Source organism: Eubalaena glacialis, chromosome 10 (genome assembly GCF_028564815.1).
Source record: "Eubalaena glacialis isolate mEubGla1 chromosome 10, mEubGla1.1.hap2.+ XY, whole genome shotgun sequence".
NCBI lineage: Eukaryota > Metazoa > Chordata > Mammalia > Artiodactyla > Balaenidae > Eubalaena > Eubalaena glacialis.
Window position 1 is genome coordinate 60,660,198 of NC_083725.1, and position 24,453 is coordinate 60,684,650.

Here is a 24,453-nt window from a genome sequence, read left to right on the forward strand (position 1 = left end):
TTTGTTATTAAAATAGGTAAGTTATCCAGCTGAAGACAGGGAATGAAATGATGATTTCAAACAGAAAAATAGACAATCTTTTTTGCCAATGAAATGGTAGTGAGAGCATACGATATACTTGAGAGACAGGCAGTTCACACTATATCACAGTTTGCGATTTCAGCATCAGTTGTAAAGAGCTCGGTAGGAACGCCTGTATTTCATGCCTCAATTCTGAGTGGCATCGAAGCTAACTCAAATTAGCATGTTGAATAGGAAAAGAAATAAAGATATTGGGAAAGAGGAAAATCAGGTGGCTGAAGGAACAAATTCCTTCTGTTTTAATTGCTTTAGGAACTGCTGATATTATTTGGAACAAGGGAAATAAAGAGTTACAGAATTGCGTGGCTGGAGAAACTAAAAAATTATTCACTTCAGTTTTCTACCTCAGACTTAAATCTGCTTTCCTGAAACAATCTTGCTTTTCATTTAATCCTTAACTTGTAAAATAATATGGCTTCTACGTAGTAGGCACTTAATAAACATCGATTGAATGAATAAACACATGAATCTTTTCAGTAAGATACCGGTCGAGAGTTTTCTCAGCCCTTTCTTTTATATCTCCAGTGATAGGGATCCTACTGTATTTGGAAAGTTCTGTTTCAAACCTTTTCTTCCTATTAAGCATATACTATTGTGGTAGAGAATATGCATTTTGGACTCCAGCAATCCTAGGTTAGTATCCACTGCTCATCAGTCATAAACTATTTAACCAATTATTTAACTTCTCTAAGCCTCTGTTTCCTCAGCTGCAGAATGAGCCCTACACTTGCCTTGTCAGGATTAAATGAGATGGTTCACATAAAGTTCTTAGTACAGTGCCTGCTGGGTAATAAAAGCTTAATAAATGTTAGCTTATTATTGTTGTTAAGAAAATTATTCTCTCACTATATAGTCTGCCGCTAGTCTTAGCCACATGGAACAAATCTAATTCATCTTTCATCAAAAGACTTTCAAGTATTTGGAGATGATTATTATGTTCTTTGAGTAAGTAGAGGTAAAGAAGATGAAGTAGCTCATTTAAAACATTAATGTTATGTAATGGGATTTGATATTTTAGCACCATATTTCCCACTCTTGATATTTATCATAATCAGTATAGTGTGTATATATTTATTGAAGTGCCCTGAATATATATTAATGTCTTTCTCTTTTGCATCATGAAACAGTGATCTGATTCTGAAATAAGAGTAAAAATTTTAGTTAAGTGTTCTAAGTATCAATAGATTGATTTGCCTGAAATTTGAACTAATTCTTTTCTATTATTGTAAAGCCGTTTCATTTTTTTTTTAAATTGATGTATAGTTGATTGACAGTGTTGTGTTAGTTTCAGGTGTACAGCAAAGTGATTCAGTTATCTATCTATCTATCTATATAAGTCTTCTTTTTAAAAAATTTTATTGAAGTATAGTTGATTTGCAATGTTGTGTTTATTTTCTGTTGTACAGCAAAGTGATTCAGTTATACATATATGTACTCTTTTTCACATATATATTCTTTTTCAGATTCTTTTCCATTGTAGGTTATTACAAGATACTGAGTATAGTTCCCTGTGCTATACAGTAGATCCATGTTGTTTATCTATTTTATATATAGTAGTGTGTATCTATTAATCCCAAACTCCTAATTTATCCCCCGGCCCTTGCCCCTTTGGTAACCATAAGTTTATTTTCTACATCTGTGAGTCTATTTCTGTTTGGTAAATAAGTTCATTTGTATCATTTTTTAGATTCCACATATAAGGGATATCATATGATATTCACTTTTCTCTGTCTGACTTACTTCACTTAGTATGGTAATCTCTAGGTCCATCCAAGTTGCTGTAAATGGCATTGTTTCATTCTTTTTTATTGCTGAGTAGTATTCCATCGTATATTGTACCACATCTTCTTTATACATTCATCTGGCAACAAGCATTTAGGTTGCTTCCATGTCTTGGCTATTGTAAATAGTGCTGCTATGAATACTGAGGTGCATGTAACTTTTCGAATTAGAGTTTTCATCTTTTCTGGATATATACCCAGGAGTGGGATTGCTGGATCATATGGTAGCTCTATTTTTAGTTTTTTAAGGAACCCCTATACTGTTCTCCATAGTAACTGCACGAGTTTACATTCCCACCAACAGTGTAGGAGGGTTCCCTTTTTTCCACACCCTCTCTACAATTTATTGTTTGTAGACTTTTTAATGATGGCCATTCTGACTGGTGTGAGATGATACCTCATTGTAGTTTTGATTTACATTTCTCTAATAATTAGTGATGTTGAGCATCTTTTCCTGTTAGGTCATTTCTTAATAATAACAGCTGTCTATATTTACATTTCTGCATCTGTGCTATGTAATCCTTATCCTTTGAACTGGAGAAATTCAGCCTTTTTGATAGTACAATACAGCATTTTTTCAGAGGTACACAGGCTTTACAATTAGACAGGCTAGTGGTCTGTAACTACTCTGCAACATGTAACCTTGGGCAACTTACCCTTTTAATTTAGAGCTTTACTTTTCCTATTTATAAAATGAGGAGAAGATCTGTGACACTGAATTTGTGAGATATTATGAGATAATAATAATCACAACTAGCATTTATTAACCACCTATTTTGTGCGAGTTATTATGCATACATATATATATATATTATATTGATCAGTCTGAGTTCTAGTAATTATTTTGTAAGGTAGAAACTATATTTTCCATATACGTAATGAGCATAGCAGTCAAAGTGTTATTTTCCATTGTCTTGCCTTGTTGCAGAATTTCACAAGAGTTTTTCAATTTCATGATATAAAAAGAGGCAGTATGGTAGAGGGGTTAAGTATGGAGACTCTGTTTCAGACAGTTTGGGTATACAATCTAGCCCTATCATATCTTAGCTGTATAATCTTGGTCAAATTATTTAATCTTTCTAAGCTTCAACTTGCTTATTTGTAAAGTGAGAATAATAACATTGATACCTCATAGGATTTCGTGAGATTAAATTAGATGGGGTATTATAGTGCCTGGCATGTAGCAAGTTCCATGTAATAATAAAAGCTAACGTGGACTGCCCTGGTGGCACAGTGGTTAAGAATCCACTTGCCAGTGCAGGGAACATAGGTTTGATCCCTGGTCGGGGAAGATCCCACATGCTGTGGAGCAACAGCCCATGTGCCACAACTACTGAGCCTGTGCACCACAACTACTGAGCCCGTGTGCCACAACTACTGAGCCCATGTGCCACAACTACTGAAGCCTGTGCACCTAGAGCCCATGCTCCGCAACAAGAGAAGCCACCACAATGAGAAGCCCGCGCACCGCAACAAAGAGTAGCCCCCGCTCGCCACAACTATCAACTATTATCTATATATATATTAACTAATATCAGTAATATTCCTCAAAACAATCTTACTACGTAGTGTATTAGTCAGGGTTCTCGAGAGAAACAGAACCAATAGGATAGATAGATAGATAGATAGATAGATAGATAGATAGATAGATAGGGATGTATAGAAAGAGATTTATTATGAGGAATTGGCTCATGTGGTTATGGAGGCTGAGAAGTCCCGTGATCTGTTATCTATAAGCCAAGGCCCAGGAAAGCCAGTGGTGCAATTCTAGTCCAAACCTGAAGGCCTGGGAACCAGGGGAGCCAATGATATAAGTCCCGGTCTGAATTTGAAGCCCTGAAAACCAGGAGTGCTAATGTCCAAGGGCAGGAGAAGATGAATGTCCCATCTCAAGCAGAGAACAAATTCACACTTCCTCCACCTTTTTGTTCTATTGAGGCCCTTCATGGATTGAATGATGCCAACCCACATTGGTGAGGATGATTTTCTTTACTTAGTCCACTGATTCAAATGCTAATCTCCTCCAGATACACCCTCACAGACACACCCAGATATAGTGTTTACTAGCTTTCTGGGTATCCCTAAGCCCAGTCAAGTTGACTCATAAAATTAACCATCACAGGTAGGTAACATATTTCCCCTTATTTTATAGAGTGAAAAACAAAGGCACGGATAGATTAAATTACTTGTCCCAGATACAGGGGACAGACAAAAAATGGGTTGTATCAAGAATATGTGTGTGTGTGTGTGTGTGTGTGTGTGCATGCAATCTTCTACAAATCAATAAGGAAAGCACAAATAACTCAGTAGAAAAAAATGGAATCAAGGAAACGACAATCGCACATATTGGAGAGGATGTGGAGCCACTAGCTCTCTTAGATGCTGCTATTATATATGTAAATTGGGTCAACCATGTTGGAAAACAGTTTGGTTTTATCTACTTGATTTAAATATTCAGGTACCTTATGATCCAGCAAATTCATGTTGACATGTAAACACCTAAGGGAAACTCTTGCATGTGTATAACAGTAGCTCTGCAAGAATGTTTACAGCAGCTTTTTTCATAGTAGCAAAAATCAAATGGCTCAAGTGATCATCAACAGGAAAGTAGGAGAATCTGTGGTGGTCTGTTCCCTGAATGGACTATTATAGAGCAGTCAAAGTGAATGAACTAGAGTGACATGAAAAAGATGGGTGAATATTAGCAAATATAAGATTAAATAAAAAAGTGAATCCCAAAATATTACTTTTAAGTTGATTATCTTTTTGTAAATTTGAAAACAAATAAAATATTTTTAGAAATACATACAGTTGTAATAAACTTTAAAAAAAATCAAAGGAATATTGAGATGCAATGAATTATGACAGTTGTCTTGGGTGGGGCAGGTAGGGAATGTGAATGGTGGTCAAAGATGTAGGCTATTGTCAAGATCCTAACTTTTGTTTTGAGAAGTGAGTTCATCAGTTTCTATGATATTATTAGAAAATAAGTGAATAAACAAGGTATACATTGGAGCAATAAGAGTGTGTCATGAATGTAGGAATATGATGAATCCATTTTTGTTCATCTGAGATCCAAAAAGAGAGAAAAAAATATCCCAGGTCATTTGGCTCTAGAGTCTGTAGTCTCAATAGACTGCTATGCTACTACTTTATTATTGTTATTGTTATTATTATATTCCAAAATGAAATAGGTTTCTATAGGTTGTTTAAATAAACCATGTATCAAATATTGTTCTGAGTTCTGAAGATACAGTGGTAAATAAGACAAACAACATCCCTCACTGAGCTTACATTTTTCAAATTGCATGTGAGCCAATCCAAGCCACTTAGGTAAAACAGAGTGTCTAATGAGGGGTTTCTGGGAAAGATTTTCTTCCTTTTAAAAAGAACACAAAAGAGGGATGTAATCATGCTTATTTGGGAAGCTGGAAAATTCAGTAGCATTTTTCAATCCTTAGAGGAGCTTCTTTGAGAATAAAGCTGACACGTTGAGGATGGAAAAAACCTGGGTCCTTAATAATGTTCAGTAACTGAATTAACCACTCCTGGAGTCACCTTACTTAGGATTTACATTAATGGTTCCATGAGATGATAAATTTTCCTTATTGCTTAAGTCTTTTTGAGTTGAACTTTCTATTGCTTTCAACCCAAAGAACTCTAGCTGAAAAATAACTTGGTACTAGGAATGGGATATTGCAAGGAACAGATCCTAAAATTTTGGAATTGTTAGGGATAGGTAGAGAATCGTAATATTCCCAATATCTGTAAATATCCCCTTAAAGGGATTAAGTTCTTCCAGAATAGTGATAAAAACTCCAAGTATAAAATGATGTGGTATAGCATAAAATTAAGCTTATTGGTTGGAGAAAGATGCTACTTTGCATGAATAATATAACCTGTGACCGTAAGCCCTCGGTAGAAAAGCTGTGGTGAGACAAGCTCTAACTCCTGCTACTCTGCAGCCTCCCTTCAGCATCCTTTGCTAAATTAATAAGGAAATGTGTGTGTGTGTGTGTGTGTGTTTGCATGTTCCTGTGTTCGTATTCTATCAGTCACTAGCTCACCTTGTACTTGGTGCCATGAAAAATATAAAAATGGAAAAAAGACAACAAGGAACATGACAAGGATCTACAAGTAACTAATACAAAGCTGTAACAGGCTGATTGTCCCACAAGTGGTGCTTTCAAAATACCGTGGTGATTCTGAAGCATGAGGAATCCCATTTGGATGGCAGGAAAGAAAAAGCTTAAGATTCCACAGCATTTGTTTCTCCAAGTTAAACCTGTTGGACATGCTCTCCATACCATTACAGTTCTTGCTTCAGAGGCAATCCCTAGGAATGAAAAGATTCGTAAGTCAAGATAGCTCAATTCAGATTTTTAGGATTTGTGCTTGAAATTCACATAATAGTTGAATAACCCTGGAAAATTCACTTTGTTTCTGTAAGGCTCAATGTTCTCATGTAAAATGGGAATATTACATGTGTCTCAAAGGGTGGATATAAAAATTAAGTGCCAGGTTAGGCAACCCTCCCCCCACCATCTTTAAAATTTATTTTTCCTCTGTCCTTCTCTAGTTTTACTTAGTCTCCCATATTTTCCTCAGATTTTTGGTTTGGTCTTTGAGGCATTCAAGGCTACACATTTCATATTGCTACTGATTTCGCAATCAATGTGTCCTAACCTCCAATGTTTCCCACTTGGATTTTTGTTACCTAATTGTAAGCACTTCTGATGCATCCATTCACAATCAGCTTTTCCCTCTGGTCTTGACATTTCCCTATTGATTGAGAACATCTTCGAGGACATTCCAACTCTGCCAGGTCTAATATGTAGAGAAGGTTATCACCTCATCCACTGAATACTTTCTGCTTCTCAGTCATAGTTCCTTCCCTCTGTGTTGAGCTGGATTTAATGCAGGTTTTTGTTTGTTTTCTTTCTTTCTTTTTTTGCACGTTAACCAAAAATTCTTTTTTGTTGGGAATAGACACAAGATCTTTTGCTATTGTTATGTATATATCTATATCTATATCTATCTATATATACACACTTCATGTTTCTAGCACAGTATTCTTATATGCATCAGACAAAAGGATTGTATAATACCTATATTGACCATTATGGGATGGTAGTTAAGGAAATAGGTTCAATTCTGTCTCTAACACCTACTCACTGTGTGACCTTATACAAGCTACTTAGCTTCTCTGCAAAATTGAAATAATGATAGCATGTTCTTTAAGGAATTATTGAGAAGGTTAAATGAGTTAATTTAACAGCCTGGCAAAGTGAGTGCTTAAAAAGTATTAGCTATTTTTACTCATCTCTGATGCATGAGGAATTCTACTAATATGCAATTTAAAAAATTTCCTGTAAAAAGAGGAATCAGCATTTATTCAGTAAACACCATGTGAAGATCCTGAACAATAACAGTAAAAGCCACCATTGCTGATCTCCTACAATTTATCAGGGGCTGTGCTAGGTGCTTTACCTAAATGAACTCAAGTGAGCTGTTTAAAACCCTGAACCAAGGTCATAATTAGCTGGGTACAGATAGCTCATGGTCTAAAGTCCTTTTATAAATTTGGGGTCCACCGTTCCCATTGTAGCTAACACTTCATCCCCACCCAAAAGGTGCATCCATCTTTAATGCATGTTTGGTATTATCATCATCTGTCATCTCCTACGCTGTCTCTCCCCAACCCAGACTCACAAAGCTTGCTTCCTCCCCAAACTTCAATTCTCTGCATTAGAAACTCTCCTAACATCTTCATTATCCACAGGTGTTTCCTCCATCATTGCTTACGAGTTAAACCTGGTGTTCCCTCTTACAAAACGCTTTCCTCGGCATTTTCCTAGTGGATGTGCTCATGGACGGACACTCTAAGGGATCTGGAGGGGATGCCCGCATGACTCAGCTTCACACAGGTACATCCTGACTGTCATCCCTCTGCTCTTGGTAAAAAAAATTGTCTCTGTTCTTAGGAGGGAGAGGTATATAGAGAGTGCTAGAGAAACAGAACACGAGGGTGATTTAGAGGGTGATAATTTTTGGTTATGTAGTCAGACGGACTTGGAAGGAAATCCTAGTCATCTCTGCTACTAGCTCTGTGACCTTGGGCCAATGAACCTTTCTAAGCTTCAGCTACATAATCTATAAAATTGGGGAAAAATTAATACCTATTTCACAGGTTTTTGTGAGAGCAAACAGAGATAATCCACTTACAATGCTAAGGGCTGTGCTCCCATATAAGAAGATTTCTGTGTCAGTTGCAATCATTATCTTTGTTACTGTTTTATTACCAATTCTATCATTTATTGAGCATCTGGCATAGATCAGACATGGTTAAAGGTGCTTTGTTCATGTCTCCTCATTTAAATGTGGCATATATCATTTTAACTTTTTTGAGTTTTGCTATGCAGAAAAATGGGACAGTAGCTAGAGAGGGATTTAGAAGCTAGAGAGAATTTTTTTTAAGCATAGGAGACGTGATAACAATTTTAATGATGATGTAAAAATCAATTAGAGAAAGAGAGACAAAAGATGCAAGGGAAAAAAGGATAACTGGGGACACAAGAGAGAGTGAAATCCAGAGCATATGTAAAGGGTAGAGACAGTGACCATCGTTAGTAGAAGGGATGTTTCGTGGTTATAACAGTAGGGAAGGAGAAATGGCTGCAGATTAGGTATTCTGGTAGATTTGAAGGTGTGGGAGCTACTGCCAGGTGGCTTCTCTTTTTCTTCCCATATAAAATACAAGGTAAGTCCCACTACTGTGAATATGGGTGAAGTATGGGATCTTTGAGGAAGCTGGAGAACTTTGTGTAGAGTAGGAGGCTGAGCTTCTTAGAAGAATGCAGTAACATTCACTGCCAGGCAGTGTTGAGTTTGGGGTTGTTGATCATAAATATAGGGTGAAAGCAATTTTTCTAATTATATGATGTCCTTCAGTAAACTCAGCTGCGTGAATGAGGAAATGAGTGAGAAGGCAGAAGATTAGGTTCATTCGGGGTTGGGATGAGCACAGTTGAGGGTAGATGTAGACAAAGGAGTGAGGGATACTAATATGACCTTGATACTAACCATAGGCCATGGATCTAAGCTAGGGTCTATGTGATAGAAGACTGGCAATTAGATCAAAGGTGGAGGGTCAGTGGATTGGTGATCTCAATGAGGTTGAATAATAATTGATACGGGGATGCTAGAGCATACAATCTAGGAGAGTGATAGGAGTTTGTAGTTGGCGAGTAAGAGATTGAATTTATAATTTTAGAGGTGATTTAGTTTCTGGCAGTGTCATAGTCCAGACCACATGCAAGGTGAGTGAGATATAAGCCTTTGTTGTCATGAGGCCCAGAGTTTGAGAGCTGCGTGTCAGTGCAACAAAAGCTGACTAATACTGGGGATTATGTGAAGTACTTGGACTTCCCCACTGAAGAAGCCCCTGGGGCTTCAAGGAGCGCTGCTTGACAGCCAGTGATCTGGGCTAAACTCCTGTTTAACGAGGTCTAAGTTTCAGGTATTTTCAATTCTACCAGATATTGGAATTAAAATGCAGATAATGTCATCTGGGGAAGTCAGGCCTTCTGCTTTGTTAACCTGTTCTCTTCCTTCTGTGAAAACCCCTAGCCCTTACAGAGACAGACATGGTGGCAGAAATTTCAATTTAGGTAGACTGGAAATCAAATGCTACCTCTTTCATTTACCAGCTATTTAACTTTGGGCCAGTTATGCTCTCTAAGCCTCAGCTTTTTAAAAAAAAAAGTTTAAATTTTTAAATGAAGTATAGTTGATTTACAGTGTTGTGTTTCTGGTATACAGCAAAGTGATTCAGATTTTATATATATGTGTATATATATATATAAAATTCTTTTTCATTTTTCATATTCTTTTCCATTATGGTTTATTACAAGATATTGAATATAGTTTCCTGTGCTATACAAGAACACCTTGCTGTTTATCTATTTTAGGTATAGTAGTTTGTATCTGCTAATCCTAAACTCCTAATTTATTCCCCCTTTTCCATTTGGTAACCATAAGTTTTCTACATCTGTGAGTCTGTTTCTGTTTTGTAAATAAGTTTATTTGGATCATATGTTAGATTCCACATAAAGTGATATCATATGGTATTTGTCTTTCTTTTTCTGACTTACTTTACTTAATAACATAATCTCTAGGTCCATTCATGTTGCTGCAAATGCAAGCCTCAGTTTTTAATTCATAATATAGGCTTCGTGAGGATTAAATGATACACTTTATCCAAAGCATTGGGCAGAAGCAATTGTATCTACTTGATCCCAAGGCAGTATATCATAGCTTTAAAGAGCAAAGTCTGCAGTCTCCTGCCTGAGTTCAAAAGTCAGTTCTCATCACTTACCAGCAAGTACTGATAGATGAGAAGAAAGCTCTCTGAGCCTCAGTTGCTTCAGCTGTAAAATAAGTTAATAGTAGGACTTGCCTCATTGGGCTGTAGTGAGGATTAAGTGAATTAACATTTGTGATGCACAGTCATATCCAGAACACTGTGTGTGCTATGTAAGCTGTGGATCTTACTGTTAATTCCTTTCTCTTCTCCCTACTTACAGTTTTCCACTTGAGGGTGTAGAAAGTTAAACGAAGCATTAATAAAAAGTTTAACAACCTATATAGTAAGCAGTTATTTAAGGAAAATGTTAAACCAACTGTTCAGTGTCTATCTATTGCTACAAAGAATAAACATCGATCAAATGGCTTTCAGTGAAGAGCCTCTCTGGGCGGCTAGGGCCTCTGAGGAAGAGGGTCTTGCTTGCTGGGCTGAACATCTCCCCGTGGGAAAGGAAGCTGCAGCACGAGCACGCGCTGTATTTGGTAATGAGAGGCATCTTAGTTCTTTGGAAAACCTGGACCAAGAGTGCAGATGAAGAATGGTGGTGCTTGTGGTAGGGGGTTACTGTCCTTTAAGAGGCAGGGGACAAGCCTCAGTGGAACCAGAGTACTTTTCCTTTCTTTTCTGCTTCCTCACCTCCTGCACTTTCTGGACTAAGGAGATAATTGAGTGTTTATATCCTCCCCCCTTCCACTCTGAGCTCTTTCACTTTTTAGTACTTTTGTCCATGCTGTTCACCTTGCATGGAATGCCCTTCCTTGCCTGAAAAACTCTTTCTATTCCTGGATTCAGCTCACATGTCACCTCCTCTGTGAAGCCTTTCTGGCCTTCCTGGGGCCACTCTCTTGTGCATAGACAATACCTGTTGTTGTGTTCCCACTGCTCCTTGTAACCCTCTTTGACACCACTTAATGTCTTTAATTAATTAAAAGTTCATCTCTTGCAGCAGACTTTGGTGTCTATTGATGGCAGGGTCAGGATTATTGATACCAGTATGATTAGCACTTACTTCAATGCCTGTAATACTTATTATTTTCATTTTTTTATTAAAAAAATTTAAATTATTTATTTTCCCAGCTTTACTGAGATATAATTGACATATGACACTGTCTACGTCTAATGTATACAATATGTTGATTTGATACAATTATATATTGTAATGTGATTAGCACCGTAGCGTTAGCTAACATGTCCATCACGGATGGACTTTGAGGACACTACACTAAGTGAAATAAGTCAGACAGAGACAAATATTGTGTGATATCACTTATATGTAGAATCTAAAAAAGCTGAACTTGCAGAAACAGAAAGTAGAATGAACTCTGGGACTAGGGGCTGGGTGAAATGGGGCGATGTTGTCAAAGAGTACAAAGTTCAGGTTAGAAGATGAGTAAGTTCTGGAAATGCAATATTTAACTATCACAGAAATAAATGAAGAATGTAGGTCATAGAAATGGCGGCCACAGCATTATAGTCTTAAAGCATATTATGGTCATAAGGGTAACAAGACCTTCTGTACCAGGTGACTGATGGCTATACGAGGTCAATGGCTGTGCTTGGTGTGGCATCTTATGTTTTAATGGACAATGCAACTAGGAAGAAATCATGATTGTGGTAGTCATAGATGCAAACAAGCTTCTTTTGGTCTAACACCCAGCTGAGTTTGTTCATTTGGGCTAACAGCAGGCATTTGAGTTTTGTGATTCAGGATCTAATCCAGTCCTCTACTTTATAATTAACAAGTTTTAAAGACCCAGTGGTTAAGGTCTGACAACAATTTAAATTTCAATTAAAGAGCAATTCCATAAAGATAGAATCTGACTGGCCATTTTAACACAGTCCTATAAGCTGGTTCTTCACTTGCTTTGATCCCAAAGATAGTTTTCGCAAGGAAGCTGAAGCTTAGCATCATGAGGATTGGCTTACACTAACCACATTCATAGAAGATTGATGTATAAATCAGAATGCCCGTTTATTAATTGATAAATAAAACTACCACATGGTAGAAACTATGAGTATTAGCTGGTTAACATGTTTTTTTTCATACAGAAAATGGTTTAGTTGGAAAATGAAAATATTAGAAGACTGATGACACAGCAAGTTATTAAGAGAACTAAGGGTAGAATTCAGCTACCCTGGTACCATTCCTTGTTATATTAATTATTAAACTATCCATTGATTCAACCCATTCATTCCTAAAATGTTTGAGTATTTGGTACGTTCAAACTGGGATTCAAAGATAAATAAGACATAGTTTCTATTTCCTTAAGAACAACACAATCTAAAAAAACAAACAAACAAAAATACCAAAAAACCCACACACACACACAATCTAACAAGGAAGAGAGTTCTAAAATGACAGATTGACATGGGATGGGTCTTATAATTTAAGGATGTACAGAGGACAGTGGGTGCCCAGAGATGAGTGATAAACTTCTGCAATGATTATGGGAAGCTTCCTGAAAGAGCTACATTTAACCTAGGCTTTGATGAATAATTAGAAGTTTACTAGTTGGAGAGGTGTGTATTTGTGTGTGTGTATGTGTGTGTTGCAATATGTGTAGAACTCACAGGTAGGCTGCAGAATGGGAAATGGCAGTATTTTGATATTGTTGGAACACCGAGATTAAGAACGGGGATAGGGATAGAGAGCTTCAAGATGGCGGAAGAGTAAGACGCGGAGATCACATTCCTCCCCACAAATACATCAGAAATACATCTACATGTGGAACAACTCCTACAGAACACCTACTGAACGCTGGCAGAAGGCCTCAGACCTCCCAAAAGGTAAGAAATTCCCCACGTACCAGGGTAGGACAAAAGAAAAAAGAAAAAACAGAGACAAAAGAATAGGGACGGGACCTGCACCAGTGGGAGGGAGCTGTGAAGGAGGAAAGGTTTCCACACACTAGGAGCCCCTTCGTGGGCGGAGACTGCGGGTGGCGGAGCGGGGAAGCTTCGGAGCAACGGAGGAGAGCGCAGCCACAGGGGTGCGGAGGGCAAAGCGGAGAGATTCCCGCACAGAGTATCACTGCTGAGCAGCACTCACCAGCTCGAGAGGCTTGTCTGCTCACCCACCAGGGCGGGCGGGCACTGGGAGCTGAGGCTCGGGCTTCAGTCTGATCCCAGGGAGAGGACTGGGGTTGGCGGCGTGAACACAGCCTGAAGGGGTTAGCGCACCACAGCTAGCCGGGAGGGAGTCCAGGAAAAGGTCTGGAGCTGCCGAAGAGGCAAGAGACTTTTCCTTCCCTCTTTGTTTCCTGGTGCGCGAGGAGAGGGGATTAAGAGCGCCGCTTAAAGGAGTTCCAGAGACGGGCGCCAGCCACGGCTATCAGCGCGGACAACAGAGACGGGCATGGGACGCTAAGGCTGCTGCTGCAGCCACCAAGGAGCCTGTGTGCGAGCACAGGTCACTCTCCACACCGCCCCTCCCGGGAGCCTGTGCAGCCTGCCACTGCCAGGGTCCTGGGATCCAGAGACAGCTTCCCCGGAGAACGCACGGGACGCCTCAGGCTGTTGGAACGTCATGGCGGCCTCTGCCGCCGCAGGCTCGCCCGGCATCCATACCCCTCCCTCTCCCTGGCCTGAGTGAGCCAGAGCCGCCAAATCAGCTGCTCCTTTAACCCCGTCCTGTCTGAGAGAAGAACAGACGCCCTCAGGCGACCTATACGCAGAGGCAGGTCCAAATCCAAAGCTGAACCCTGGGAGCTGTGCGAACAAAGAAGAGAAAGGGAAATCTCTCCCAGCAGCCTCAGGAGCAGCGGATTGAATCTCCACAGTCAACTTATGTATGCTGCATCTGTGGAATACCTGAACAGACAATGAATCGTGCCAAATTGAGGAGGTGGACTCTGGGAGCAATGATGTATATATATTTTTCCTTTTTCTCTTTTTGTGAGTGTGTATGTGTATGCTTCTGTGTGTGATTTTGTCTGTATAGCTTTGCTTTTACCATTTGTCCTAGGGTTCTGTCTGTCCTTTTTAAAAAAATTTTTTTTATTATTAAAAAATTTTTTTTCTTAATAATTATTTTTTATTTTAATAACTTTATTTTATTTCATTTTATTTTGTCTTCTTCCTTCTTTCTTTCTTTTTTTCCTCCCTTTTATTCTGAACCGTGTGGAGGACAGGATCTTGGTGCTCCAGGCAGGCATCAGGGCTGTGCCACTGAGGTGGGAGAGCCAAGCTCAGGACATTGGTCCACAAGAGACCTCCCAGCTCCATGTAATATAAAACGGCAAAAATCTCCCAGAGATCTCCATCTCAACATCAAGACGCAGCTTCACTCAACAACCAGCAAGCTACAGTGCTGGACACCCTATGCCAAACAACTAGCAAAGCAGGAACACAGCCCCATCCATTAGCAGAGAGGCTGCCTAAAGTCATAATAAGGCCACAGACACCCCAAAACACACCACCAGACGTGGACGTGCCCACCAGAAAGACAAGATCCAGCCTCATCCAACAGAACACAGGCACTGGTCCCCTCCACCAGGAAGTCTACACAAGCCACTGAACCAACCTCTAGCCACTGGGGGCAGACACCAAAATCAATGGGAACTATGAACCTGCAGCCTGTGAAAAGGAGACCCCAAACACAGTAAGTTAAGCAAAATGAGAAGACAGAGATACACACAGCAGTTGAAGGAGCAAGGCAAAAATCCACCAGACCTAAAAAATGAAGAGGAAATAGGCAGTCTACCTGAAAAAGAATTCAGAATAATGATAGTAAAGATGATCCAAAACCTTGGAAATAAAATGGAGAAAATACAAGAAACGTTTAACAAGGACCTAGAAGAACTAAAGAGCAAACAAACAGTGATGAACAACACAGTAAATGAAATTGAAAATCTTTACAAGGGATCAATAGCAGAATAACTGAGGCAGAAGAACGGATAAGTGACCTGGAATATAAAATAGTGGAAATAACTGCTGCAGAGCAGAATAAAGAAAAAAGAATGAAAAGAATTGAGGACAGTCTCAGAGACCTCTGGGACAACATTAAACGCACCAACATTCCAATTATAGGGGTCCCAGAAGAAGAAGAGAAAAAGAAAGGGACTGAGAAAATATTTGAAGAGATTATAGTTGAAAACTTCCCTAATATGGGAAAGGAAATAGTTAATCAAGTCCAGGAAGCAGAGAGAGTCCCATACAGGATAAATCCAAAGAGAAACACATCAAGACACATATTAATCAAACTATCAAAAATTAAATACAAAGAACAAATATTAAAAGCAGCAAGGGAAAAACAACAAATAACACATAAGGGAATCCCCATAAGGTTAACAGCTGATCTTTCAGCAGAAACTCTGCAAGCCAGAAGGGAGTGGCAGGACATATTTAAAGTGATGAAGGAGAAAAACCTACAACCGTGATTACTCTGCCCAGCAAGGATCTCATTCAGATTTGACAGAGAAATTAAAAGCTTTACAGACAAGCAAAAGCTAAGAGAATTCAGCACCACCAAACCAGCTTTACAACAAATGCTAAAGGAACTTCTCTAGGCAGGAAACACAAGTGAAGGAAAAGATCTACAATAATAAACCCAAAACAATTAAGAAAATGGTAATAGGAACATACATATCGATAATTACCTTAAATGTAAATGGATTAAATGCTCCAACCAAAAGACATAGATAGGCTGAATGGACACAAAAACAAGACCCGTATATATGCTGTCTACAAGAGACCCACTTCAGACCTAGGGACACATAGAGACTGAAAGTGAAGGGATGAGAAAAGATATTCCATGAAAATGGAAATCAAAAGAAAGCTGGAGTAGCAATTCTCATATCAGACAAAATAGACTTTAAAACAAAGACTATTACAAGAGACAAAGAAGGACACTACATAATGATCAAGGGATCAATCCAGTAAGAAGATATAACAGTTGTAAATATTTATGCACCCAACATAGGAGCACCTCAATACATAAGGCAAATACTAACAGCCATAAAAGGGGAAATCGACAGTAACACAATCATAGTAGGGGACTTTAACACCCCGCTTTCACCAATGGACAGATCATCCAAAATGAAAATAAACAAGGAAACACAAGCTTTAAATGATACATTAAACAATGGACTTAATTGATATTTATAGGACATTCCACCCAAAAACAACAGAATACACATTCTTCTCAAGTGCTCATGGAACATTCTCCAGGATAGATCATATCTTGGGTCACAAATCAAGCCTTGTTAAATTTAACAAAATTGAAATCATATCAAGTATCATTTCCAACCACAAAGCTATGAGACTAGATATCAATTACAGGAAAAAATGTGAAAGAAATACAAACACATGAAGGCTAAACAACACACTGCTTAATAACCAAGAGATCACTGAAGAAATCAAAGAGGAAATCAAAAAATACCTAGAAACAAATGACAATAAAAACACGATGACCAAAACCTATGGGATTCAGGAAAAGCAGTTCTAAGAGGGAAGTTTGTAGCAATACAATCCTACCTCAAGAAACAAGAAACATCTCAAATAAACAACCTAACTTTACACCTAAAGCAATTAGAGAAAGAAGAACATAAAAACCCCAAAGTTAGCAGAAGGAAAGAAATCATAAAATCAGATCAGAAATAAATGAAACAGAAATGAAGGAAACAGTAGCAAAGATCAATAAAACTAAAAGCTGGTTCTTTGAGAAGATAAACAAAATTGATAAACCATTAGCCAGACTTAGCAAGAAAAAAAGGGGAGAAGACTCAAATCAATAGAATTAGAAATGAAAAAGGAGAAGTAACAACTGACACTGCAGAAATACAAAGGATCATGAGAGATTACTACAAGCAACTGTATGACAATAAAATGGACAACCTGGAAGAAATGGACAAATTCTTAGAAATGCACAACCTGCCATTACTGAACCAGGAAGAAATAGAAAATATGAACAGACCAATCACAAGCACTGAAATTGAAACTGTGATTAAAAATCTTCCAAGAAACAAAAGCCCAGGACCAGATGGCTTCACAGGCAAATTCTGTCAAACATTTAGAGAAGAGCTAACACCTATCCTTCTCAAACTCTTGCCAAATATAGCAGAGGGAGGAACACTCCCAAACTCATTCTATGAGGCCACCATCACCCTGATACCAAAACCAGACAAAGATGTCACAAAGAAAGAAAAATATAGGCCAATATCACTGAAGAACATAGATGCAAAAATCCTCAACAAAATACTAACAAACAGAATCCAACAGCACATTAAAAGAATCATACACTATGATCATGTGGGGTTTATCCCAGGAATGCAAGGATTCTTCAATAAACGCAAATCAATCAACGTGATACACCATATTAAATTGAAGGAGAAAAGCCATATGATCATCTCAATAGATGCACAGAAAGCTTTCGACAAAATTCAACATCCATTTATGATAAAAACCCTCCAGAAAGTAGGCATAGAAGGAATTTTCCTCAACATAATAAAGGCCATATATGATAAACCCATAGCCAACATCGTCCTCAATGGTGAAAAACTGAAACCATTTCCACTAAGATCAGGAACAAGACAAGGATGCCCACTCTCACCGCTATTATTCAACATAGTTTTGGAAGTTTTAGCCACAGCAATCAGAGAAGAGAAAGAAATAAAAGGAATCCAAATTGGAAAAGAAGAAGTAAAGCTGTCACTGCAGATGGCATGATACTATACATAGAGAATCCTAAAGATGCTACCAGAAAACTACTAGCGCTAATCAATGAATTTGGTAAAGTAGCAGGATACAAAATTAATGCACAGAAATCTCTTGCATTCCTATACACTAATGATGAAAAATCTGAAAGTGAAATTAAGAAAATACTCCCATTTATCATTGCAACAAAAAGAATAAAAATAGCTAGGAATAAACCTACCTAAGGAGACAAAAGACCTGTATGCAGAAAATTATAAGACACTGAAGAAAGAAATTAAAGATGATACAAATAGATGGTGAGATATACCATGTTCTTGGGTTGGAAGAATCAACATTGTGAAAATGACTCTACTACCCAAAGCAATCTATAGATTCAATGCAATCCATGTCAAACTACCACTGACATTTTTTCACAGAACTAGAACAAAAAATTTCACAATTTGTATGGAAACACAAAAGACCCCAAATAGCCAAAGCAATCTTGAGAAAGAAAAACGGAGCTGGAGTAATCAGGCTCCCTGACTTCAGACAATACTACAAAGCTACAATAATCAAGACAGTACAGTACTGGCACAGAAACAGAAATATAGATCAATGGAACAGGATAGAAAGCCCAGAGGTAAACCCACGCACATATGGTCACCTTATCTTTGATACAGGAGGCAAGAATATACAATGGAGAAAAGACAGCCTCTTCAGTAAGTGGTGCTGGGAAAACTGGACAGCTACATGTAAAAGAAAGAAATTAGAACACTCCCTAACACCATACACAAAAATAAACTCAAAATGGGTTAAAAACCTAAATGTCGGACCAGACACTATAAAACTTAGAGGAAAACATAGGCAGAACACTCTATGACATAAATCACAGCAAGATCCTATTTGACACACCTCCTAGGGAAATGGATATAAAAACAAAAATAAACAAATGGGACCTAATGAAGCTTAAAAGCTTTTGCACAGCAAAGGAAACCATAAACAAGACGAAAAGACAACCCTCAGAATGGGAGAAAATATTTGCAAATGAAGCAACTGACAAAGGATTAATCTCCAAAATTTACAAGCAGCTCATGCAGCTCAACATTAAAAAAACAAACAACCCAATCGAAAAATGGGCAGAAGACCTAAATAGACATTTCTCCAAAGAAGATATACAGATTGCCAACAGACACATGAAAGAATGCTCAACATCATTAATCATTAGAGAAACGCAAATCAATACTACAATGAGATATCATCTCACACTGGTCAGAATGGCCATCATCAAAAAATCTAGAAGCAATAAATGCTGGAGAGGGTGTGGAGAAAAGGGAACCCTCTTGCACTGTTGGTGAGAATGTAAATTGATACAGCCACTGTGGAGAACAGTATGGACATTCCTTAAAAAACTAAAAATAGAACTACCATACGACCCAGCAATCCCACTACTGGGCATATACCCTGAGAAAACCTAATTCAAAAAGAGTCATGTATCAAAATGTTCATTGCAGCTCTGTTTACAATAGCCAGGACATGGATGCAACTGAAGTGTCTATCAACAGATGAATGGATAAAGAAGATGTGACACATATATACAACAGAATATTACTCAGCCATAAAAAGGAATGAAACTGAGTTATTTGTAGTGAGGTGGATGGACCTAGAGACTGTCATACAGAGTGAAGTAAGTCAGAAAGAGAAAAACAAATACCGTATGCTAACACATATATGTGGAATCTGGAAAAAAAAAAAAAAGTCATGAAGAACCTAGGGGCAAGATGGGAGTAAAGATGCAAACCTACTAGAGAATGGACTTGAGGATACGGGGAGGGGGAAGGGTAAGCTGGGATAAACTGAGAGAGTGGCATGGACATATATACACTACCAAACATAAAATAGATAACTAGTGGGAAGCAGCCGCATAGCACAGGGAGATCAGCTCCGTGCTTTGTGACCACCTAGAGGGGTGGGCTAGGGAGGGTGAGAAGGAGGGAGATGCAAGAGAGAAGAGATATCGGGACATATGTATATGTATAACGGATTCACCTTGTTATAAAGCAGAAAGTAACACACCATTGTAAAGCAATTATACTCCAATAAAGATGTTAAAAAACAAACAAACAAACAAAAAGTATGAAAATACAGTATAAAGAAAATGAAAAAGCAGCTTATAAGCTGGGAGAAAATATTGGCAAAAAACGTGTATCTGTGTTAGGTAAAGAATTTCCTGAGTTCAATAATAAGAGAAATGACCCAACAAAGTAAGCAAAAGATTTGAATATACACTTCACAGAAATATGTACTTGTAGGAAATAAGCACAAAGGAAATTACTGCATATTATTAATTATTAGGAAAATGGTAATTAAGACCACAGTGAGATAGTAATATACAAGTATTAGAACGACAAAAATTTAAAAATTGACCATACAAAGTGTTGATTAAGCTGGACCTCTCATCATGTGGTATTGGAAATGTAAAACAGCACAACCACTTTGTAAAACAGTTTGATAGTTTCTTAAAAATTTAAACATATACCTACCGTACAACCCAGTCATTGCCCAAGAGAGGTGAAAGCATTGATCCTCACAAATATTTGCACACAAATGTTCATAGCATCTTTATTTAGCCAAAATTGGAAATAACACAAATGTCCATCAATAAGTGAATAGATAAACAAATTATAGTATATCCATACGACAGAATACTATGTATCAATTCAAAGAGATAAACTATTGATACAAGCAACCACACCTACAAATTTCAAAATAATTATGCTAAATGAAGAAGGTTTTATCAAGAAGAATACATACTGTATGACTCTATTCAAATAAAACTCTAGAAAATATAAATTAATCTATAGTAACAGAAAACCGAGTTGAGATTAACTGGGAATGAGGTCTGATGAAGGATGGATTTCAAAGGAAGCTTTTGAGGGTGATGTTGATTGTGGTGCTATTTATGGGTGCATGCATATGTCAAAACTCATTAAATTGCACTCTTTAAATATGTGCAGTTTATTGTTCTTCAATAATACTTCAATAAAGTTATAAAATAACAAACAAAAAAGAATGGGGATAGGGAGAGTAGCAAGGGACAAGAGAAAAGTCAGAGGCCAGAACACAGAGGGCCTTATATACCCTGCTTAAGATTTGCACGTGATCAAGTAGAAGAGAGGTTATAAGCATATTTACATTTTGGAACCACATCTTTGAAATCAGTGTAGAGTACAGATTGGAAGAGGGAAAGGCAGGAGGCAGAGAGACCAATTAGGAAGCTGTCAAGTACAAGAGCCTATGAGGCCCTTAGTTAAGACAGTGTCAGTGGTCTGAAAATGAGAGTATAGCTGAGAGTGGGTAGAAAAGAACTGAATAGAGCTGACTTTCTGGACACTGGAGCCTTTTCCAAAATGCTAGTGACTATCAGTCCTGTGGTGCCATGGGCAGGGCGTTCGTGAGTCTGAGAAATTGTGATGAGACACAGATGGGCAGGGCATGAAAAATCCTGTCTGCCTAGGGGTGAGGGGACACCAGTGTCAAGAAACCTTGCTCACATAGGCTGTGAGCCTGAGTAGGGGCTATGAAAAGAAGGACTCCCTGCTTGTCCAGAAAGGTCACCCCAACCCACCCAAAACCTTCTCAGTAGAGTAAAAAGAACAAGAACTTTGGAGTCAGACAGACATGGATTGAAATCTCAGTATTACCACTGGTTTACTGATTAATCCTGTTGGGCCTCAATTTTTCTCAGATACAACATAGGTATAAAAAAATTCTTCCTGGCATTATGCTAAATGAAATGAGTCAGAAAGGCAAATACTGTATGATCTTGCTTTTATGTAGAATCTAAAAAAAACAAAACAAAACATAACAAAAAACCTCCACAAACTCATAGATACAGAGAACAAATTGGTGGTTGCCTGAGGCAGGGGTTAAGGAATAGACAAAATGGAGGAAGATAGTCAAAAGGTACAAACTTCCAGTTAGAAGATAAATCCTAGAGATGTAACATACAGCATGGCAACTGTAGTTAACAGTACTATATTACATATTTGAAGATTGATCAGAGAGTAGATCTTAAAAGTTCTCACCACAAGAAAAAAAACAACAACTATCTGTGTTGATGGATATTAATGGATATTAACTAATTGTGATCATTTCACAATATAAACATGTATCATCTTTATATTGTATACCTAAAACTAATAGTGTTATATGTCTATTATATGCCAATTAAAAAATATTCTTCCTCAAAGACTTATTGAAAAGGTTAAATAATATATTGTATATAAATTGTATATAATATATATTGTATATACATTGTATATAAATTGGACTTGTAGTGAGGAGGTCTCAAAAACATTCACTTATTTTCTTCTGTCTTTAAAGAAAGACACACAACATGAGAGCTGTGAGTTTAAGTTTTATTCAGGGTCTACTGAGGACTAGGCCAGAGCCACCTCTGAGGAACTGCTCTGAAGAGGTAGGGGAGGAACCAGTATATACGTAATATTTTTGGGTGGGAAATATGTGTAGTCAAGCAAACATCTTGGCAAAAGATTACTGCTAAGCACAAAGAACAGGTACCTCAAGTTAATGATTTTAGTGCTTTTCTATATGTGAGAAGATGCAAGAATCTGGGGTCATTGAAATTGTTCCTGAGATATACATCTAACTATCTAGGGGATTGTTTACCCAAAACACAGAGTGCCTCATACTGTTTTTCATCCTGAATTCCTCTCAGGGTGCAGTGTAGGTGGGCGACTGCAGTGGGTTGAGACTAAACCCTTGTAGGACTAGGTGGGTTGCAACGCTCTTTGTTCTTTTTTTTTTTTTTTTGGTTCACATTTCATTCTGTGATTCCCAGCAGTCAGGAAGGGAGAGAGTAGGGGAGGAAGTCAGTTGAGTGTCTGAGAAACGTCCTGATTCCATCAGACCATGGAGTGTAATGGTAAAAGTCCTGGATTGGGAGGGAGAAAGCTGAGGGAGAAAGCTGGGGTAGCAGTCTTGCCCTCTCCCTAACATGGCCTCCTCATTTTCAGTTTACACGTGTGTGGCAGCCACACCGATCTTGAATGTCTGAAGGACAAGAGAATCAGGATCTGGTCATTTTTAGGCAAAGTTTAGGTAGCAGTGATGGTATCTAATTTTGTTTCTGGGGCCACTGCATCCTGAGGACAGTTAAACTCCTAGTCCTAGAGAGCAGAGATAGTTCAGAAGAAATGGAAAAACATAAAAGACATCCTGTGTTTGAAAACGGTTTTCCATGTGATGTTTCAGTTCAGTAGAGTACAGCTTAATTGCACAACTGTGTGTTAGTTGCTGGGAACCTAACAAAGGATGGCAACACACAGTCCTTGTCCTGGAGAAAAGATCATAGTTCAGGGGGATGTTCTTAGGTCTCAATACCATAAGCCATTGACTCAGATTTCCTCTTGCTTTTGTGTGGAAATCAACTGCAGAGTTAAAGAACTCTGGCTGAAGGTGTTGGAATTTCAGACTACTGACCACATGCTATTCTAACAAAAGCAGAGGGAAAGTGAATTTTCTAGAACTGAATTTCTTAGTCTGATGCTGGATTTTCAAGATACATACCCTTTGAGACTAGATGTGACCAGTCATTCTGGAGGGATCCTTCCTGGACATTAGGGAATCCCAGTCCAGGGCATGCCAGCTCTTTTTTTCTTTCTGATGTGAGCTTTACTTACTCTTCTGATGATAAAAATACCAGGATGGATACATTTCAAGGAAATGAACAGTTTAAAATGTTGCCTGTTTAAAAATTAAAATTAATTTGCCCTGTGAGTTGTGAGTCTCATTTTAATAGTGCCCTGAATAATTCAGGAGCTGCCGAGTTTGTTCGGAGCTTGTGCTCAGCTTTTGGCTGTCTTGCTTGGGAAGCAGCCCATGCAGAAATGCTTAGCTCATACAGAATGGATTCTCCTGGAGTCTGCATAGCAGGGACTCTTAGGGGTATGGTGGTGGAAGGCGCAGCTTAGGAGAGTTTCAAGAAGAATGGAAAAGGCAGGCAGATGGATCCCAAATTATAGGTTTATCTGAGACAGACAAGCTGGTCCAAGATGTGGATGAGGGAGGAGTTCCTTATGGATAACCCATCTCTGCTTAAACCTTTTCAACTCCCTTGAGACCCACAGGATAATGTCTAAGCTCCTTAGCGTGAAACCCAAGGCCCCCAGTTTCAGGCTCCTGCCCGCTTTTCCATATTCAGCTTAGGCACTGCTTCTTTGCAATGTGAACCTTGGGCTCTAGCCACACTGAGCACCTCGAAGTTTCTGAAGACATCCTGCTCACTTGAACTTTTAAGCCTTTCAACCTCCTGCTTCTTCTGCCTGGAAGACAGTCCCACCCACCCTTTTCCTCCTATAAGAACTTCGTTCCTTGTCCTTCTTGCTTCAGCTTACTTGTCATGGACTTTGGGAGGCCTTTCCTGAAACTCTAGATTGTTTCAGGTATTCTGGCTTTCCCCAATGTCTTGTGCTTTCCCCTCTCTGAGTTCTTAATCTTCTACACTGTTTACAAGTCTACTTCTGCTACGGAAATCAAAGCTTCTTGAAGTCAGAAGCTATTTTCTTCACCTGG